This window comes from Heterodontus francisci, chromosome 34 (assembly GCF_036365525.1).
Source record: "Heterodontus francisci isolate sHetFra1 chromosome 34, sHetFra1.hap1, whole genome shotgun sequence".
Classification (NCBI taxonomy): Eukaryota; Metazoa; Chordata; class Chondrichthyes; order Heterodontiformes; family Heterodontidae; genus Heterodontus; species Heterodontus francisci.
This window is the reverse complement of record NC_090404.1, coordinates 38,207,629-38,215,409: the sequence shown is the minus strand read 5'-3', so window position 1 is coordinate 38,215,409 and position 7,781 is coordinate 38,207,629. Positions and strand designations below refer to the sequence as shown.

Below are 7,781 nucleotides of genomic sequence, written 5' to 3'. Positions count from 1 at the left end.
AAGTCCCCGGGGCCATAAGGGATATACCCAAGGTTATTACGGGAAGCGAGGGAAGAATTTGCCGCGGCTTTGGCGATGATTCAGTTTAGTTCAGAGATACAGCACTGAAACAGGCCCTTCGGCCCATCGAGTCTGTGCCGACCATCAACCACCCATTTATACTAATCCTACACTAATCCCATATTCCTACCACATCCCCACCTGTCCCTATATTTCCCTATCACCTACCTATACTAGGGGCAACTTATAACGGCCAATTAACCTATCAACCTGCAAGTCTTTGGCATGTGGGAGGAAACCGGAGCACCCGGAGGAAACCCACGCAGACACAGGGAGAACTTTGACGATCTTTGCGTCCTCACTGTCCACTGGAGTGGTACAAGATGATTGGAGGGTGGCAAATGTTGTTCCCTTGTTCAAGAAAGGGAATAGGGATAACCCTGGGAATTACAGACCAGTCAGTCTTACGTTGGTGGTGGGCAAATTATTGGAGAGGATTCTGAGAGACAGGATTTATGATTATTTGTAAAAGCATAGTTTGATTAAAGATAATAAGCATGACTTTGTGAGGGGCAGGTCATGCCTCACAAGCCTTATTGAATTCTTTGAGGATGTGACAAAACACATTGATGAAGGAAGAGCAGTGGATGTGGTGTATATGGATTTTAGCACGGCGTTTGATAAGGTTCCCCATGGTAGGCTCATTCAGAAAGTAAGGAGGCATGGGATACAGGGAAAGTTGGCTGTCTGGATACAGAATTGGCTGGCCCACAGAAGACAGAGTGTGGTAGTAGGTGGAAAGTATTCAGCCTGGAGCTCGGTGACCAGTGGTGTTCCGCAGGGATCTGTTCTGAGACTTCTGCTCTTTGTGATTTTTATAAATGACTTGGATGAGGAAGTGGAAGGTTGGGTTAGTAATTTTGCCGATGACACAAAGGTTGCTGGAGTTGTGGATAGTGTGGAGGGCTGTTGTAGGATGCAACGGGACATTGCCAGGATGCAGAGCTGGGCTGAGAAGTGGCAGATGGAGTTCAACATGGAAAAGTGTGAAGTGATTCATTTTGGAAGGTCGAATTTAAATGCAGAATACAGGCTTAAAGACAGGATTCTTGGCAGTGTGGAGGAACAGAGGTATCTTGGGGTCCATGTCCATAGATCCCTCAAAGGTGCCACCCAAGTTGATAGGTTTGTTAAGAAGGCATATGGTGTGTTGGCTTTCATTAACAGGGGGATTGAGTTTAAGAGCAGCGAGGTTATGCTGCAACTCTATAAAGCCCTAGTTAGACCACACTTGGAATATTGTGTTCAGTTCTGGTCGACTCATTATAAGAAGGATGTGGAAGCTTTAGAGAGTTTGCAGAGGAGATTTACCAGGATGCTGCCTGGACTGGAGGGCATGTCTTATGCAGAAAGGTTGAGGGAGCTCGGGCTTTTCTCATTGGAGGGAAGAAGGATGAGAAGTGACTTGATAGGGGTGTATAAGATGATGAGAGGCATAGATAGAGTGGATAGCCAGAGACTTTTTCCCAGGGCAGAAAGGGCTATCACCAGGGGGCATAATTTTAAGGTGACAGGAGGAAGGTTTAGAGGAGATGTCAGAGGAAGTTTCTTTACACGGAGAGTGGTGGGTGCGTGGAATGCACTGCCAGCGGTGGTAGTAGAAGCAGATACATTAGGGGCATTTAAGCAACTCTTGGATAGGTACATGGATGATAGTAGAATGAAGGGTATGTAGGTAGTTTGATCTTAGAGTAGGTTAAAGGGTCGGCACAACATCGTAGGCCGAAGGGCCTGTACTGTGCTGTACTGTTCTATGTTCTATGTTCTTTGATATGAGGGTCCTTGAGAGAGTTCAGAGGAGATTTAGCAGAAGGGTTCCAGGGATGGAGCATTTTAGTTACAAGGTTAGGTTAGCATCCGCAGTATTTTGCTTTTATTTTAGGTTGGCAGAGCTGGGGTTGTTCTCCTTAGAACAAAAGAGATTGAGGGGAGATTTAATAGCAGTGTACCAGATTATGACAGGCTTGGATAAGTTAGACAAGGAAAAATTGTTCCCATTAACAGACTGCACAAGGAGTAGTGACCACAATTTGACAGTTCTGTGGAAAAAAAGGATGTGGGGGAGTATGAGGAAGCACTGTTTTTATATCTCAAGTGATAATGACCTGGAACTCGCTGCCCATAAGAGTGGTGGAAGCAGAAATGATCAATGCCTTCAGGAGGAATTCTGAGAAAAGCAGACTTGCAGGGCTACAGGCATCGAGCCTGACTGCGTTGCTCTGTGCAGAGATGGCATGGACCGAGTTGTCTCCTTCTCTGCTGGAAATAACTATGAAGTTTTGCAGTGTTCTCACCACACGTGGCTCCTGTTCCTTTGATGTCACATCACAGTTCTATTGTTCCCCTTCTTCTGGCCAGTTCAGACGAATGAATGACTGCTCTCTGCACTGGACAGCTGTTTCTCATTGCACCCCGTTTCTAAAAGTCTATGCTCCAGGTGAGGCTCGAACTCACAACCTCGGCATAGCTCATTAATTGCACTGCTGTATAAGTACCACACGCTTACCGATTGCGCCACTGGAGCCACATTGCTCCCCTTATAGTATGGCGAATTGTAGGCAAGTTAGCTGAACATCAGTCGTCTGGAAAATGTCCGAATCTATCAGAAAGGAAGTATTAACAAGCACTTGGAAAATCATTGTCTGATCAAACAAAGTCAACATGTTTTTACCGAATGGAAATCTTGATTGACAGATTTATTCCAGAATTCTGAGGATGTAACTGAAAGGGCAGGAATGTAGTATAATTGGATTTCCAAAAGGCATTCGGTAAGATTAATACACTAGATAAAGGCTCATGGAATTGAAGTAATATATTAACATGCAAGGAGGACTTAGAGGTAAACAGACAGAAAGCAACGAGTAGGGATAAATGGAGCATTTTCAAGATATGAGACTGCAACTCGTGGAGTGCCTCAAGGATCAGTGCTGGGGCCAAAGCTTTGTCCAATACCGAGAGTGTGGTGGAAGTGGATTCGGTCCTGGGTTGAAGAGAAGATTGGTCCTTATCATCATTGATGCCAGCCTCGAGAGAATTCCATTAAATCCACGTGTTTTCAAGAGACGGGTGAAAGCACTGAATATAGAAAACACGATGGGCCCTGACGCAATTCCAACTGTCATACTGAAGATCTGTGCTCCAGAACCAGCTGTGGCCTGAGAGACGCTGTTTCAGTATAATTGCAAAATGCACATCTTCCTGACAATGCGCAATTTGCCCAGCTATGTCCTGTCGACAAAAATCGGGAAAAGTCCAATCCGCCCATTAACTACCCCATCAGTCTACTCACAATCATCAGCAAAGTTGTGGAAGGTATCGTTGACAGTGCTATCAATAAACACTTACTCAGTAACACATCGTTGACCGATGCTCAGTTTGGGTTCCACCAGGGGCACGCAATTCCAGACTTCATTACAACCTTGACCAAACATGGAAAATAGAGATGTTTTCAAGAGGTGACAGTGACTGAAATTGACATAAAAATAACATTAGACCTAGTATGGGATCAAGGAGCCCGAGCTAAACTGGAGGCAATGGGAAAGAGGGGGAAAATGCTCCACGAGATGACGTCTTACCTAACACAAAGGTATGTCCCAGGGGGAGTGTTTGCTCGAGTGGTTGGGGGGGATTGAACTAAAATGGCAGGGGGATTGGAAACTTTGCAAGGAGTCAGAGGAAGGGGGAAACAAGGACAAGAACAAAAGACATTAAGGGGAATAAGAAAAGTGATAGGCAGAGAAATCAAGGGCCTGAATCAAACAGGGCCACAGTGAAAAATAGTGGGAAGGAGACAAGCAACGTAAAAAAGACAAGCCTTAAGGCTTTGTGACTTAACGTGTGGAGTATTAACAATCTTCTTCTTTGGCCTCCTTGTCTCGGGAGACAATGGGTAAGCGCCTGGAGGTGGCCAGTGGTTTGTGGAACAGCGCCTGGAGTAGCGAAAAAGGCCAATTCGAGAGTGACAGACTCTTCCACATGTGCTGCAGATAAAATTGGTTGTCGGGGCTGTTACGCAGTTGGCTCTCCCCTTGCACTTCTGACTTTTTTCCTGCCAACTGCTACAACAGGCCATAGATAGGATCGTAGAATGGACAGAATGGTGGCAGATAGAATTTTATCCTCACAAGTGTGAAGTGATGCATTTTGACAGAAGAATTAAGAAGAGGCAATGTAGACGTAATAGCATAGTTCTAAAGAGTGTGCTGGAACAGAGTGACCTGGGAATGCTGGTGCATAGATCTTTGAAGGTGGCAAGAGATACTGAGAGAATAGTTTGTAAAGCATAAGGAATCTTAGGCTTAATAAAAAGAAGTACTCAGTACAATTATGGTGAACCTTTATAAAGCTCTGGTTAGCCACAACTCTGTCCTGTTCTTGCCACCACATTTCAGGAACGATAAAGGTAGGGGAGGTCCTTAATGAATCCTTTGCTTCAGTATTCACTAGTGAGAGGGACCTTGTCGTTTGTGAGGACAGCGTGGAACAGGCTGATATGCTCGAACAGGTTGATGTTAAGCAGGAGGATGTGCTGGAAACTTTGAAAGACATGATGATAGATAAGTCCCCGGGGCCATAAGGGATATACCCAAGGTTATTACGGGAAGCGAGGGAAGAATTTGCCGCGGCTTTGGCGATGATTCAGTTTAGTTCAGAGATACAGCACTGAAACAGGCCCTTCGGCCCATCGAGTCTGTGCCGACCATCAACCACCCATTTATACTAATCCTACACTAATCCCATATTCCTACCACATCCCCACCTGTCCCTATATTTCCCTATCACCTACCTATACTAGGGGCAACTTATAACGGCCAATTAACCTATCAACCTGCAAGTCTTTGGCATGTGGGAGGAAACCGGAGCACCCGGAGGAAACCCACGCAGACACAGGGAGAACTTTGACGATCTTTGCGTCCTCACTGTCCACTGGAGTGGTACAAGATGATTGGAGGGTGGCAAATGTTGTTCCCTTGTTCAAGAAAGGGAATAGGGATAACCCTGGGAATTACAGACCAGTCAGTCTTACGTTGGTGGTGGGCAAATTATTGGAGAGGATTCTGAGAGACAGGATTTATGATTATTTGTAAAAGCATAGTTTGATTAAAGATAATAAGCATGACTTTGTGAGGGGCAGGTCATGCCTCACAAGCCTTATTGAATTCTTTGAGGATGTGACAAAACACATTGATGAAGGAAGAGCAGTGGATGTGGTGTATATGGATTTTAGCACGGCGTTTGATAAGGTTCCCCATGGTAGGCTCATTCAGAAAGTAAGGAGGCATGGGATACAGGGAAAGTTGGCTGTCTGGATACAGAATTGGCTGGCCCATAGAAGACAGAGTGTGGTAGTAGGTGGAAAGTATTCAGCCTGGAGCTCGGTGACCAGTGGTGTTCCGCAGGGATCTGTTCTGAGACTTCTGCTCTTTGTGATTTTTATAAATGACTTGGATGAGGAAGTGGAAGGTTGGGTTAGTAATTTTGCCGATGACACAAAGGTTGCTGGAGTTGTGGATAGTGTGGAGGGCTGTTGTAGGATGCAACGGGACATTGCCAGGATGCAGAGCTGGGCTGAGAAGTGGCAGATGGAGTTCAACATGGAAAAGTGTGAAGTGATTCATTTTGGAAGGTCGAATTTAAATGCAGAATACAGGCTTAAAGACAGGATTCTTGGCAGTGTGGAGGAACAGAGGTATCTTGGGGTCCATGTCCATAGATCCCTCAAAGGTGCCACCCAAGTTGATAGGTTTGTTAAGAAGGCATATGGTGTGTTGGCTTTCATTAACAGGGGGATTGAGTTTAAGAGCAGCGAGGTTATGCTGCAACTCTATAAAGCCCTAGTTAGACCACACTTGGAATATTGTGTTCAGTTCTGGTCGACTCATTATAAGAAGGATGTGGAAGCTTTAGAGAGTTTGCAGAGGAGATTTACCAGGATGCTGCCTGGACTGGAGGGCATGTCTTATGCAGAAAGGTTGAGGGAGCTCGGGCTTTTCTCATTGGAGGGAAGAAGGATGAGAAGTGACTTGATAGGGGTGTATAAGATGATGAGAGGCATAGATAGAGTGGATAGCCAGAGACTTTTTCCCAGGGCAGAAAGGGCTATCACCAGGGGGCATAATTTTAAGGTGACAGGAGGAAGGTTTAGAGGAGATGTCAGAGGAAGTTTCTTTACACGGAGAGTGGTGGGTGCGTGGAATGCACTGCCAGCGGTGGTAGTAGAAGCAGATACATTAGGGGCATTTAAGCAACTCTTGGATAGGTACATGGATGATAGTAGAATGAAGGGTATGTAGGTAGTTTGATCTTAGAGTAGGTTAAAGGGTCGGCACAACATCGTAGGCCGAAGGGCCTGTACTGTGCTGTACTGTTCTATGTTCTATGTTCTTTGATATGAGGGTCCTTGAGAGAGTTCAGAGGAGATTTAGCAGAAGGGTTCCAGGGATGGAGCATTTTAGTTACAAGGTTAGGTTAGCATCCGCAGTATTTTGCTTTTATTTTAGGTTGGCAGAGCTGGGGTTGTTCTCCTTAGAACAAAAGAGATTGAGGGGAGATTTAATAGCAGTGTACCAGATTATGACAGGCTTGGATAAGTTAGACAAGGAAAAATTGTTCCCATTAACAGACTGCACAAGGAGTAGTGACCACAATTTGACAGTTCTGTGGAAAAAAAGGATGTGGGGGAGTATGAGGAAGCACTGTTTTTATATCTCAAGTGATAATGACCTGGAACTCGCTGCCCATAAGAGTGGTGGAAGCAGAAATGATCAATGCCTTCAGGAGGAATTCTGAGAAAAGCAGACTTGCAGGGCTACAGGCATCGAGCCTGACTGCGTTGCTCTGTGCAGAGATGGCATGGACCGAGTTGTCTCCTTCTCTGCTGGAAATAACTATGAAGTTTTGCAGTGTTCTCACCACACGTGGCTCCTGTTCCTTTGATGTCACATCACAGTTCTATTGTTCCCCTTCTTCTGGCCAGTTCAGACGAATGAATGACTGCTCTCTGCACTGGACAGCTGTTTCTCATTGCACCCCGTTTCTAAAAGTCTATGCTCCAGGTGAGGCTCGAACTCACAACCTCGGCATAGCTCATTAATTGCACTGCTGTATAAGTACCACACGCTTACCGATTGCGCCACTGGAGCCACATTGCTCCCCTTATCGTATGGCGAATTGTAGGCAAGTTAGCTGAACATCAGTCGTCTGGAAAATGTCCGAATCTATCAGAAAGGAAGTATTAACAAGCACTTGGAAAATCATTGTCTGATCAAACAAAGTCAACATGTTTTTACCGAATGGAAATCTTGATTGACAGATTTATTCCAGAATTCTGAGGATGTAACTGAAAGGGCAGGAATGTAGTATAATTGGATTTCCAAAAGGCATTCGGTAAGATTAATACACTAGATAAAGGCTCATGGAATTGAAGTAATATATTAACATGCAAGGAGGACTTAGAGGTAAACAGACAGAAAGCAACGAGTAGGGATAAATGGAGCATTTTCAAGATATGAGACTGCAACTCGTGGAGTGCCTCAAGGATCAGTGCTGGGGCCAAAGCTTTGTCCAATACCGAGAGTGTGGTGGAAGTGGATTCGGTCCTGGGTTGAAGAGAAGATTGGTCCTTATCATCATTGATGCCAGCCTCGAGAGAATTCCATTAAATCCACGTGTTTTCAAGAGACGGGTGAAAGCACTGAATATAGAAAACACGATGGGCCCTG

The 7,781-nt window shown here is 45.2% G+C and overlaps 2 non-coding genes across 2 annotated transcripts; both read right to left on the bottom strand.

Annotated features, from left to right (window-relative positions):
* Positions 1-2,489: 2,489 nt before the first annotated feature.
* Positions 2,490-2,584, bottom strand: trnai-uau (transfer RNA isoleucine (anticodon UAU)). The gene is made up of 2 exons: positions 2,547-2,584; positions 2,490-2,525 (listed from the first exon to the last, which is right to left on the bottom strand). It is a non-coding gene; the product is annotated as a tRNA-Ile (tRNA).
* Positions 2,585-7,107: 4,523 nt separating this feature from the next.
* Positions 7,108-7,202, bottom strand: trnai-uau (transfer RNA isoleucine (anticodon UAU)). The gene is made up of 2 exons: positions 7,165-7,202; positions 7,108-7,143 (listed from the first exon to the last, which is right to left on the bottom strand). It is a non-coding gene; the product is annotated as a tRNA-Ile (tRNA).
* Between the last annotated feature and the right edge of the window lie 579 nt (positions 7,203-7,781).